This window comes from Lissotriton vulgaris, chromosome 7 (assembly GCF_964263255.1).
Source record: "Lissotriton vulgaris chromosome 7, aLisVul1.2, whole genome shotgun sequence".
NCBI classification, from domain to species: Eukaryota; Metazoa; Chordata; class Amphibia; order Caudata; family Salamandridae; genus Lissotriton; species Lissotriton vulgaris.
The window spans coordinates 1643745063-1643757639 of NC_141695.1; the positions used below are offsets into that span (position 1 = coordinate 1643745063).

The 12577-nt window shown below is 42.0% G+C and overlaps 1 protein-coding gene across 4 annotated transcripts in view; it reads left to right on the plus strand.

Annotated features, from left to right (window-relative positions):
- The first annotated feature begins 1338 nt into the window (after positions 1–1338).
- The window catches only part of STAU1 (staufen double-stranded RNA binding protein 1), a 576538-nt gene continuing 565299 nt past the window's right edge, over positions 1339–12577 (plus strand). The window contains exon 1 of one of the 4 annotated variants that reach the window (XM_086932622.1): positions 1339–1555. The gene's annotated coding sequence lies outside the window, so the exon portion shown is untranslated. The remainder of the gene's footprint in view (positions 1556–12577) is intronic. The other 3 variants (XM_086932620.1, XM_086932621.1, XM_086932623.1) reach the window with 3 other exon arrangements.

A 12577-nucleotide genomic window follows, 5' to 3' on the forward strand; every position in this document is an offset into this window, starting at 1 on the left:
CACAATGGGGAAATGTGTGGATAATGAAGTTTAGTACGTTAATTTGTCACTTCCCCTTTCCATCATAAAGGATGAAATGAAAGAGTGAAGATGCAAAGCCAGAAAGAAAAAAGCCCACATAGGTGAGAGGAGAAGGCAGTAATATCTTCCTGGAGCAAGGATTGGCGACTCCACGTTCATTTATTTTGTGTTCCAGTATAGCAAATCTGTTAATATAAATATTTCAATTATACTTCAGTTGTATGAGGACTTTGCTATCAAACACTGGATACTACAGCCCATGTGGGTACATGTGTCAGATAGCCCTCAAGCAAAGCCCCCGATAGGCTGGGTTGTAAATCTGGGTACTAGTTCTTGGACTGTGGGGATCAGTGGCAATGAATTAACACAGCAAAACATTGGCCGGGTTCACAGAGAAATGTGTACATATAAGCCTCTTAGTTTACAATTTTATAAGGGACCAGAATTGCACATTTCAAGAAATGTCATGTCTCTAAAAACTCTCATGGACAACTGCAGTTATAGGTTTCAAGGAGTTTTGTAAAACGTTCGTGAATGTATACTCTATAACCCTGCGAAGTGCTTTCTGCATGCATAATTTTACAATGTACATCAAGTTGTAGTTTGTACAACTGCACATCCACAAGATATCATTCCCAACCTCCAAATGGGTTTAATCTGCCTTTCCTTTAAAATGAGTAAATCTGACTTTTTCCAGGGGTGGGGGGGATCACGAAAAAGAGGGAGGATACCTGCCGTGTAGGGAGGGGTGTGTGTGATTTCTGACAGCTCAAGTTTGACTGTACCAAAACTTTCAACGGCATCCACCCCAGGACATACGTCACCTTGTTCGCGATTTATCCATTCCTAAAATTAAGCCAGAGATGAGTAATAAGATGCGTGACTAAACGGATTTGAGTGTAAATTCACCTTTTGTAAATCGGTTGCACTCGTAAAACAAGACATTTACACATCAAAGCCGAACGTACAGAAGCAAATGGCTTTCTGACTCGAGACCGAAATAAATTTACTAAAAACGCCACTCTAGCACGAAAACAAATTAGAAAAGAAAATGTACTTTGTGTACAACAAAAAGTAAAAAGAACGAGTTCACCAGAAAATAGGCAAAAAGTCTCCCTACAACAGGAGAGTGTATCATTATGCAATACTTACTCGCATTGTACAAATCGCATTTTAATGAATGAGTAAAATGAAAAATCCTGGCATTTTAAAAGAAAAATAAGTAATGTGTTAATATTTGACTAGGGATGCACAGCGAACAAATTCAGTTACAACCCAATACGAGAACTATAAAGAAATGTCTGCCAGAGGCTGAGCCCCCTTCTCCCTCCCATCCCCGAGCAGACGTCACTTCCGGTTCCGACGGGAGCTGGCTGTTCATTCTCTTTAGTGTTTGCCCTGTCTGTATCTTCTCATTCAAACCCCCCTGGTACCAGGACCTGTCTCCCAGACACAAGATACCCCGCCCGGCTTCCGTACATGGACTAGGTTCGCCCAGGACTCCTGCAGCAGCGGCCGGCAGCTAGGGCAGGAGGTGAGCGGGGATGGGGGAGGGAGAGGAGCCGGGCAGGCAGGGCGGGGGCTGCCTGACCAGAGTCGGGGGTTGTGGTTGTGCTCCAGGTGTTGGATACCCTATGTTTCTGCCATGTACCTGCACACCGGTGGCAGGAGGGTTAGGGACAGCTGTGCTCTGCCCTTGTCGCACTAGTTTAACAGACGGGGGCTGCAGCAGCCGGTCGTGCTAGGCCGCGGTGTCCACTAGGGACCCTGCAAAACCAGGGACTGCTATCTGGCCAAAAAGGATGAGGGCAGCCTTGCGGAGCCAGGCACTAAAACCAAACTGTTCAGCATTAGCTTTGCGGGTCGTATAGGGGTTTGTTATCTTTGTTAACTTATGTCTTTCGTGTCTAACCGGCACCTGTTAGAATTCTAAACGTCATTATTGTTATCCCACCAAACCTACTCGGTTATGGAGGGACTGTACTTCACTTTAGCAGGAAGGTTGGCACCCTCATCTCTTGCACCATGCTAAGTCCTCTGTCCCCACCACAAACCGAGGCATTTCCTCTCCTCATTTCATTACTCCTCCATTTACTTTTTAACCTCTTTCAAGATAAATCCATAGCAAGCCTTTACACCCTTTGAAATGCCCCAACCTCTAGCTGAAGGAGCTCATGCCATACTCCACCTTGTCACAGATCCAGATCCTGACATGCCCTTAGCAACGAAGCCTGGCATTCCCCTGTGTCCTTAGCGACGTGGTGTGGCCTTCCACAGCGCCCTTACTTGGAGAGCCTGGCCTTCCCACTTGCCCTTTTTGACAGCCTGGCATCCATTAATGCCCTTAGTGACAGAGCATGACATTACTCTGGGCCCTTAGTAACGTAATCTGGTTCACACCTCCTTGCCCTTATTGGTGGAGCTTGGCATTACCCCACCCCCATGGGATAGTGCCTATCATTTCTTCCGGAATCTCTAGTAACTGAGCATAATACTAGCCCTATCCGAAGCCTAATACTGGCACTGCTTATGTAGTTGGACACTGGCACTGTGCTTTGACTGACTCTTGTTTGCCCAACAACTTATAACGGAGTTTAACATGCCCTGGATCCCTTCCGATTCTGCCAAAATGTTATTGTTTTATAATTTCTGATGGAGCCAGTCATGATTCTGGGATTCTCTCTGATGGAACTCACCAATCTTCCATGCACCTGTTGATCGACCTTCTATTCTTATTGTTCCGGAGGGTCTGTGATGTGCCCACACAGTCACGCTGCAGCAGCAAGCCATTGCTCGGTGCACCTCTAAGGGAGCTAGGTTTTTATGTCTCTCCCTTATGACGCAACACAGCTTTCTTAATTGCCTCTTTTTGTAAACTTAAACCCAGGGGTCACAAAACCCTATTTTGCTTACCCAGTTTTGCCCCAAACCCTTTCTGGTGGGTCCTGGCATGCCTTCACTTAATTTTAATGGGTGTATTATTACCATCCTTCCGTTTTAGAGTGCAACTGGTTATGATCTTGGGACGCCTCGTTCCCTTGACCTTCAACTTGCTGTCAACACCTATTCCTATTAGAGGATGTTGGCATGCCTCCTCCTGCATGTGCACCCTGCTATGTTATAACCCACACACGTCTAATGGAGCTTGATTGTATTCTCCTGAGTTCCTGCTTGACACTTTAAACTGATGGAGCCGGGCATGGTTTCCCACACAAAGTTCTTACAGACCATGGCTCGGCCTTTGCCCACCATGGGGGTTGTCCCTCCTGTAAATAATTTGCTTAATGGACATTGAATTGTTTACTTATCCTCTTTCTTTCCTTAGACACTTTCCCTAATGCCATCCTTTCTTCACTTAATGGCATGATACACGCCTTTCCTGGGAAGTTGTCTGATCTTTGGGCCTCATGAGCCTTTTATCTGAGCAGGCGTACATTATTTTCCTTTTGGATATTGTGTAATCTTAGGTATCTCTTTGTTCTACCTGTATCATAGCCCCCTTCTATTTGTTTGAATCTTTGCTGTTAAAACTCAGTTCTTGTAGCATTACCCCTTGTATAGCTCACTTGAACCCTTCTTGAAATATGCACTCATGTTTATTTGCATTTTTTATGATTTCTTCACTTTAGTTGGATGCTCCAGTATCATTGCCATCACCCGCTCTAAACGACACTCTTTTTTAATGTTATTACTTCTGCTATTCTGACAAGTTCGATACAAAAGGGGATGATGGACGGAGCGTTTGAGCAAATCAAACATTCACCCCCAATCAACTGATCTGTATTTAATCCATCACCTTTCTTTAGCTCACTCAGCCACCCCAGTTCAGACATGGCCATATGCAAATCAGTCTGACCCTGTGCCTCATGAGAACAGTCCAGCCCGAACTGCCAAACCATGTCTTCCCTGGACCGGAAACAAGCATCCTGGGACCGGTTTCGTATTCATAATCCTCATCAGCCAGGCTATCTTGAATCCAGTGGCCAAGTGAGCAAGGGACTCGCGTCTGGGTTGTCCCTCCTGTAAATAATTTGCTTAATGGACATTGAATTGTTTACTTATCCTCTTTCTTTCCTTAGACACTTTGCTTAATGCCATAGTTTCTTCACTTAATGGCATGATACAATCCTTTCCTGGGAAGTTGTCTGATCTTTGGGCCTCACGAGCCTTTTATCTGAGCGGGCGTACATTATTTTCATTTTGGATATCGTGTAATCTTAGGGATCTCTTTGTTCTGCCTGTATCATAGCCCCCTTGTCTTGCCCCCTTCTATTTGTTTGAATCTTTGCTGTTAAAACTCAGTTCTTGTAGCATTACCCCTTGTATAGCTCACTTGAACCCTTCTTGAAATATGCACTCATGTTTATTTGCATTTTTTATGATTTCTTCACTTTAGTTGGATGCTCCAGTATCGTTGCCATCACCCGCTTTAAACGACACTCTTTTTTAATGTTATTACTTCTGCTATTCTGACAAGTTTGGCAATGCTTATCTGCTCTGGACCACCCTTGCTTGATGTTACACTTCCTTTTTTTCTCTCCCATATGGTGTTTGGGTTTAGTAGTGATTCCTTAGACGTACTTTGTCTCTACTTTTAGTTAAGTGGGGTAAATTTAAGAAAATACAAGCTTGGTCTTGGTGAATTTAAGAAAGGAATTTGTGAAGGTCATGAATAAAAAGACAAAACTTATTTAGTGCCAAGATTTAGGCTACATTCTATGAGGCTAAAAGTCAGTGGACTTATGATAAGGATCGAAGAATGGGACTGCACGCATGCACATTTTGTGATGGGTACTTGGGAAAACATGTTGGAATTCTTGTGTTTGGATACATAGTTTGATCTTTTTATGCCTGTAATTAACCTCTTATTTTTCACACTAATACCAAGTATCTTAAAGTTCTTAGTAAAGCTCTTCAGTGCCTCTGTAGCAATGTCCATTATATATGCATGTGTATATACTACGTGTGGGTGTGCCTTTTCACTGGACTCAATCCAGAGTTTTTGTTGCAGGGCTGTCTGCATCACTAGCATTTGTCTATAGAATTTCTCTTCCAACTGCGTTCGTTATCACAGATTGGTGGTTGACAGTTATGTATTTGTTCATTTAACAATATTGCGCAGGTCTCATTAACTTTTTTACTGGACGTGCATGCTCTTTAAATAATAGATTTTCTTTCTTTTCCGCTGCAGATATCTGACTTTCCACACTCTTAAAATGCCTGCTCTGCTTTAAGTGTAAAAGAATAGTGTCTTTCTCTCTCTCTTTCTCTTTCTCTCAGTCTTTTTCTGGATATTGCTGGCAAACGTTATAAGGATGATACCCTAGGCCAACTGACCTTCGTTTCTAATTTCTTACAGCATCAATTTTCAAAACCAACCCCAGAATAACTAACTTTAATTCGGATTTGCATGGAGCTCTCATGCCTCTGTCTCTAAGGCACAGTTCAGGGTTTTTGGACTCTTTTTTACCTGTGTCCTCTGTCTGGTCATCCATCAGTCAAGTGTTCTGTATTATGGAATTGACATGTCTATTCAACACAAACTTTGCTTATAAAGGGCACTAGTTTTCAGTCGCTGTGATTGATTTTTATTTTATCTGAAGGTTAGGACTACTATAGATCTTTATTACGTTGTGTGCGATTTTATTGGCTCCTTAACTGCCAATTGCCCAAATTAAGGAATAGCGCAATGTAACAAAGCTGCATAGATGTTTCCTGTTACATAAAAAAAATAAGTGAATTAGCCATCCTATTAGTATATTCCACATTAGCAGCATGCAGATTGTTTAAGTATTGGGAGTAGAGTATTGTTTGCTAGTGTCTTGAAATTTTGAAGTCTTTTTTTTTCATTTTCTGGTTCTGCTCCCAAGCTGTTGAGTCTTCAGCTCTCAAGACTGTTTCTCCAAATTACTTTTACATTTGTCTGAAGGTTATTTTTGTCCTCCTTTTTAGCCGATAACGGTATGAGTCCACTAGTTCTCAAAGCGGTCTTTTCTGCTGCCATACAAAAGTACTTTGTAGCAGTAGATATTACATTCAAAAGGTCCACGGCTTACTTTTTGCTCGCTTTCTTGGTGGGCCACTGTGAATTTTAGGTTAATTTTATCTTTACGTCTATGTAGGTCCTCTTTACCAGATATTCACAAGACTGCCATTTCAGCTGCAACCTCTATTTCTACTAACAGTACTCTGAATACTTCCCTCCCAGTGTCACCCCAGAAGTTTCATAATATATTATACTCCCAGACGTTGTCGAAAAACATTAATGTACTCGAGGATGTAGCTGCCATTTATTTCTCCTTTCTGCAGTTCTGTCTGTGCAAAGTAGAGCTTGAGAATGATCTGCATTTGAACCAGTCGAAAGCCTTCAAGGTGTGCTGATTTTGTGGATATTTAAAGGCTTCCGATTTTTTTAATCGTAGCCAGAAGCTGGGTGAACCATTTCAAACCCCTGTGTTCCATTTGTCCCCTGGTCTGGAGAGGTTTATTGTATCACACGTTATGACCCCCATCATCTTAGTCACTTTACATGTTGTTATCTAGCTACAGTATAGTCTAGTGGCTTTGAGGACCAACTTGTCAGATAAATCCTGGCAGAGTAAGCTCCCCATCCCCCGCTGAATGTGGGACTTGCATGTGAAAATAGTTGCAGGAACACATTTCTGCTGTAATTTTCTATTACTCAGTGGAGGAGTGTGGTAATATTGATCCTGTGGTTTCGAGAGTTCCGGATGTTCTGTTACTGATACAGGAGTCCTGCAAATTTCAGAATGAGGGTGTATATATGTTTGCTATCTTTGGGCACTGGACAAACAGACTCTTCAACTTCGACAAATTTTGGTATTTGAAATGTCTTGCAGAATTTCAGAAATACTGCTACACGGATAAAAAAGGCTTTCTTTTCTCCCTTTACCTTCATTTTAGTTTGTTTGAAGGACAAATAGTTACGCTTCCTACTAGTTTGCACTTAAAACTCCCAACTTTTTTTATGAAGCATGGCATTCTATAAGTCTGTGTTTCTTGGCTGATGTAGTATTATCAGGGCTCAAGTTTTGAAATTAAGCACACTACTCAACTTTCCCTGACTGTTGATCCTGCAAACTAGACAGCTTTCTCTTGCATTGCTTACTTTTACATGTCATACAGGTTTACAAACAATCACTCGTGTCCTGGTGGAACTAAAGAAAATGCTAATACAAGGTCATATGTCAGCAGCTCCCAGTGTTAGCAGTTGTACAAATATCATAAACAGGATATCGCACGAGTATTATAAACACAAACACATTGAGCGGAACACCTCACGCATGTCCAATACAGTTCACATATTCTATATAACCATCAACCCAATGATTAGACAGTCTTAAATCGCAGGGCGGTGGGCTAATTCTCTTGAGTCCGGGATAGTGCCTAATGACTGGAAGAAGGCCATAGTGAAGCCTCTGATGAAGAAGCCGAATAAATCCCCCACCGACCTGACCAATATGCGCCCCATTTCCTTACTTCCCTTCCTTGGTAAGATCACGGAACAACTAGTATATGAAGAGCTAAAAACTTTCGTTCAGATTGGTAACATCTTACATCCGCAGCAGTCGGGCTTTCGTTCCGGCCATTCAACCGAAACAGCCCTTATAGAACTAGCTGATTCCATCAAGTTCCTGCAGGATGAGGGCAGGCATGCCGTCCTCATCCTGCTTGACCTAACAGCAGCGTTCGACACCATCTCGCACGTCATCCTTATCAACAGACTGCGAGAGATTGGCGTGACAGACACAGTTCTAGCTTGGGTTACATCTTTCCTATCTAATAGGTCCCAAACTGTGTCCCTGGGCCCCTATCTATCCAGCGAGAAACCCATAACATCTGGAGTCCCCCAGGGGTCCATATTAAGTCCTCTCTTTTTCAACATCTATATGGCACCCCTCCTCGCTGTGATAGAATCTCATGGGATCCTTGTCACGTCATACGCTGACGACACACAACTTGTCGTCACGATTGACAAAAAGTGTACGAACGCAAAGCTGCGTTTCCAAAATTGTCTTTCTGATGTTTTTCAGTGGCTAAACAAAAATCATTTAAGATGTAATAGCACCAAAACCGAAATCATACCGCTGAGTAAAGATCTATCCTTCTGCCCGAAGGACTGGTGGCCCATAGGATCTGAGGCCCCTCCCAGCGCCGTCTCTTCAGCACGGAACTTGGGTGTGCAATTCGACTCATCCCTTTCTTTTGACGAACATGTCAGGATCACGGCTGGTCGCTGTTTTGGACTTATTAAGTCCCTAAAGAAATTTTTCGACCTCCTTCCCATGGCAGCCCGAAAATCAGTCGCGGTAGCTTTGATACTCTCCAGACTTGATTACTGTAATGGTCTAATGGCGGGAGTGAAAAAGTCCACCCTCAAAAAGCTGCAGAGCATACAACACGCAGCTGCTCGATTAGTGCTCGGACTTCCTAGAAGGTCATCAGCTTCAATGGCACTAAACACCCTCCACTGGCTACCGTTACACAAAAGGATCCTCTTTAAACTCCTTCTTACCGTCTTCAGAGTTATCAAAAACTCAGGGCCCCTTTACCTTGCAAAGCGTTTTACACGCTACCATCCCTCGAGATGTCTGAGATCCTCTGGCAAAAATCTTATCACCATTCCAAGATTTAAGTACAAAACCAGGGGTGGGAAGACCTTTACCGTCCTAGCAGCCAGAGCATGGAACACACTACCGGTCAATCTTAGACTGACGGATAAGGAGAGCATCTTCAGAAAACTCCTAAAGACTTGGGTGTACCAACAATCTGACGCCTCAGTATTGGCAGCCATTTAGGCCCATTTTCTTCATTTTTTCTTTTTATCCTTTTCCACTTTCATGTACTCGTAGTACGCTATCTTAGCGCCAAGATGCTCCTTCCGGAGCGAATGTCTGCGCTCTACAAATACCCATAAATATCAAATATCAAAAAATTATTGCTTAAGAGAGCCTAAATAATTTGTTAAAGACGACAGCAACCCCTTTCAATCACCTCTCGTACCTCCTACATATCCAACTTAATAAATAATTAGAGTGCAGTACCTGTCGGCACATGCGGATTGAGGTTCTGGACTACTTTTGGGTCTTTGAAATTGAATGAAAAGATGTCCCCCAGAAAGTAGACCAAATAAAAAGGCTATATTGTTTGTGTGCCAGATTTACTTTAGTCTTAGAACACAGGTTTAGGTGTCGACTCCCTTTTTTTTTTTTTCTTTCTTTCAGGTATAATGATGGTATCTAATGGAGTTTTGGGGGCAAAGCGTACACTGAAAACCTGGGAATAATGAAGTACCCATTTGAGGCGCTCAGTCAGTGAAAAGCAGAGTTCTGCTATTCCTTGTTTTGTTGGCTAAGTTTTTTCCCTCCAAGTCTCACAATCTATTGTGTAATTTGTAAGGGGGCTGACAGCAGGTAACTGTTAGATGGAAGGTGATTACCTATAGTTGACTGACTATTTAATTTGCAGTCTAAGAAGCAGAGACTCTCTCTGATTTGACTAGCATACATTACCTTGAAGACAAAAAAAATCTTATAATCCTGCTCATTCCAGCCCACACAAGGTCATATGATCGGAAGAATGTAAGCCTAACTGAAGCAGCACCGTAGTACGGAAATCTCCCTTGGTAAGGGAATATGATCAGCACAAACTAAACTCAAGCTATGGGAAGCCAATGTCGGAGCATACTATGGGTCTTGTGGCTGTAAAGCTGCTGTGTTGGAATGTGGCAGGCTTGCATGATAACATTGATGATCCAGCATAGTGTAACTTTATTGTGGAATATGAATTCATAATGTTGCAGGAAACATGAGCCACAAAACCATAATTCAGACCTGGCAACACAATATATAATGTCAAAGCAAGTCCATCTAAAGATGTCTGCGCTTCTGGGGGCCTTCCAATTGGGATTACATTACCTTGAAATCTTGTTAACAAAAAGCTAGCAATAGAAAATGCCAACATTATAGGTCTGAATGCCCAGGGCAGAAATGGATTTATGGTGAACACATATAACCTCTATAAACGTCTTTACATAAAAAAATAGGTCTAATCTTTCTTTATTTGATCATCATTTATCAAGTACTGTAGCTAAACCTCGCATTCAGCGAGAGATTTCAATATAATCTCTGAGCCACTGGACTATGTGGATGCTGTCACAGATCTTGAAAATGAAGCTAGGGGCATACAAAGTCCAAATGCTGACCTAATTAAATCTTCGACATCAGCAGCCACACAGCTAGCTTCTATAACTCTATCATGCAGCTTGCATGCATGCACCTGGCGATCAAAATCGGGTGCACATACATCATACACTTGTTCAAGAGGGGGGTTTAATAACATAGGCTAGATCATTCTGTATATAGAACTATGGTCTAACATAGCAGACTTCAGTCATACAAAGAGCTGATAGCAATCATTATGCGTTGCATTGAATAATGAGGAGTAATATACTCTTTGTTAGCTCCCAAGCTGTCTAGGATATATCCAACACTTAGGAAAAAAGATCTTATATTGTTCCCAACACTTTTTTATATTAGTTTACAGAATACAAGAGTAGCTTGCAGACAACATAAATCTCTTTTCTAATAAATGTGGCCGCTTCCTGAGCCAGAGTTAATCAAATTCCTTTATCCGGCCCCTCCCCTGTCTTTGTAACCTGAAGTATCACTCCCCTGTTCCTCTTAGGTATTGCTCACCTAACATCACCCTTCATAGTCCATGGTCACTGATCGCAAGGCTCTATACTGATCCAGCTGTATCCTGCCCTGCCTTTACAGATTTTCCTGTGTTTTAACAAAATATCTGTCAAATGACATAGACTGACCGCTAATCCTGACACATTTTAACGCTATTGCAGGCGTTTTTGTCGACCAGCATAGCAGTGACATTGCTATTACTCAGCTACCAAACCTGTGTACAAAGGCTTTCAAACCATCTAAATCTTTAATAACTAAGACCACCCATGGTTCACAAACAACTGCCGTAAGGCATAATGTATATTAATCACAGCTATTAAATCCTGTAACCCAGAGGGAATCGGAGGAGATTGGCCTAGATACAAATAAACAGTGTCCATTAGCAGGCAGGATTGGATTAATGCAAACTGTTTAAATCTGTTCGAAACATCAAAAGGAAGAGATGCAATTGCCTTTTTGCAATTCATAGCTCGTAGTAGCCTCACTAATAATAATCTGTGGGAAAAATAGTATGTGGAAAAGTATTTTGTTGACCTACATTCCAACTAAAATCTGGATACTAATGCATTGCCGGTGGACACCCAACCACAATATGATAATTGGTTTGAAGATCTTGACAACTTATTTTTTTTTCTACTTGGAAGATTCCATCAAAGCCATTGAATGTTTACACCCGGGCAAAGCACACAGCCCTGATAGTGTTCCCAGGGACTTATATCGCTATGAAACCACTATATGAGGCCCTTTCATTAACCTCTTTTCTGATAGGGTCATGTCTTGTGACAGGGTCCCGGATTCATGGTGTTAAACTGAAATTATTCCCATTTTTGCAAAATGGCAGTAGGAGCACCCCAGGGAACTATCCACCTATTAGCCTGATTGACAATCTACAGAAAGTGTTCTGCCATCATATATTAGATAAACTATTAGGTTGGGTTGATGAGACACTGGTATAATTTCCCCTTCCAGCAGGTTTTTCGAACTAAAGTCGGCACAGTTGATCAAATATTCTGTTTCACTATAATTATGAAGAAATGCCTGAGGTTAACTAAGGACTTGTTTGTGGAATTTGTTGATCTAAGGGCTGCATTCTATCTTGATCCCAGACAATGCCATCTGAGCCACCTTCAGGTTAATGGCATTCCAGCACATCTGTTGGATATTCTTATCAGACTTCATAAAGAGAATTATGGCCAGGTGCATTGGGTGCATCAAGGAGAGATCACAGATCACATGCGTATAACTGAGTGTTCTGACAAGGGTACGTTTTAACCTCTACCCATTTCTTCTTATACGTAAATGATGTTATAAACTAACTTAGTTGATGCATCCATGATTCCCGAAACTAGAAGGAATGCCAATGCTAGCGCTTCTTTTCGCAGCCGACACTCTCCTGATATCACAAACCCAGGCAGGCCTACAGAACGTATTAAGCAAATTTACTGATTCTTGCAACCTTCGGAGCTTTGAGGTTCGTATCTCAAAATCCAAGTACATGTCCCTTAACTCCCACAAGGCCTTTATAGGTGATTTTACAGTGAGTGATAAACGGGTACACAAGGTTGATTAATTTGACTACCTTGCAATTAGAGTTAACAAATCACATATGGAAATCACACATACAGAAGTGCTGTGCAATAATACTTCACACATTCTTGATAGTAGTAAAAAGTACAGAGGCTCGACACCTAGATCTGCCTCACCGCAAATCTAGGTTTACCGAGCCAAGAGTCCAAATGCATGACAGAAATTTGGGGAATAGATAAAATCAAAGATTTGACAAGCAAGGAGAATAACTTCCTGAGATCCTTGTTTAATTCGTCCTAAAGTACCCCAAT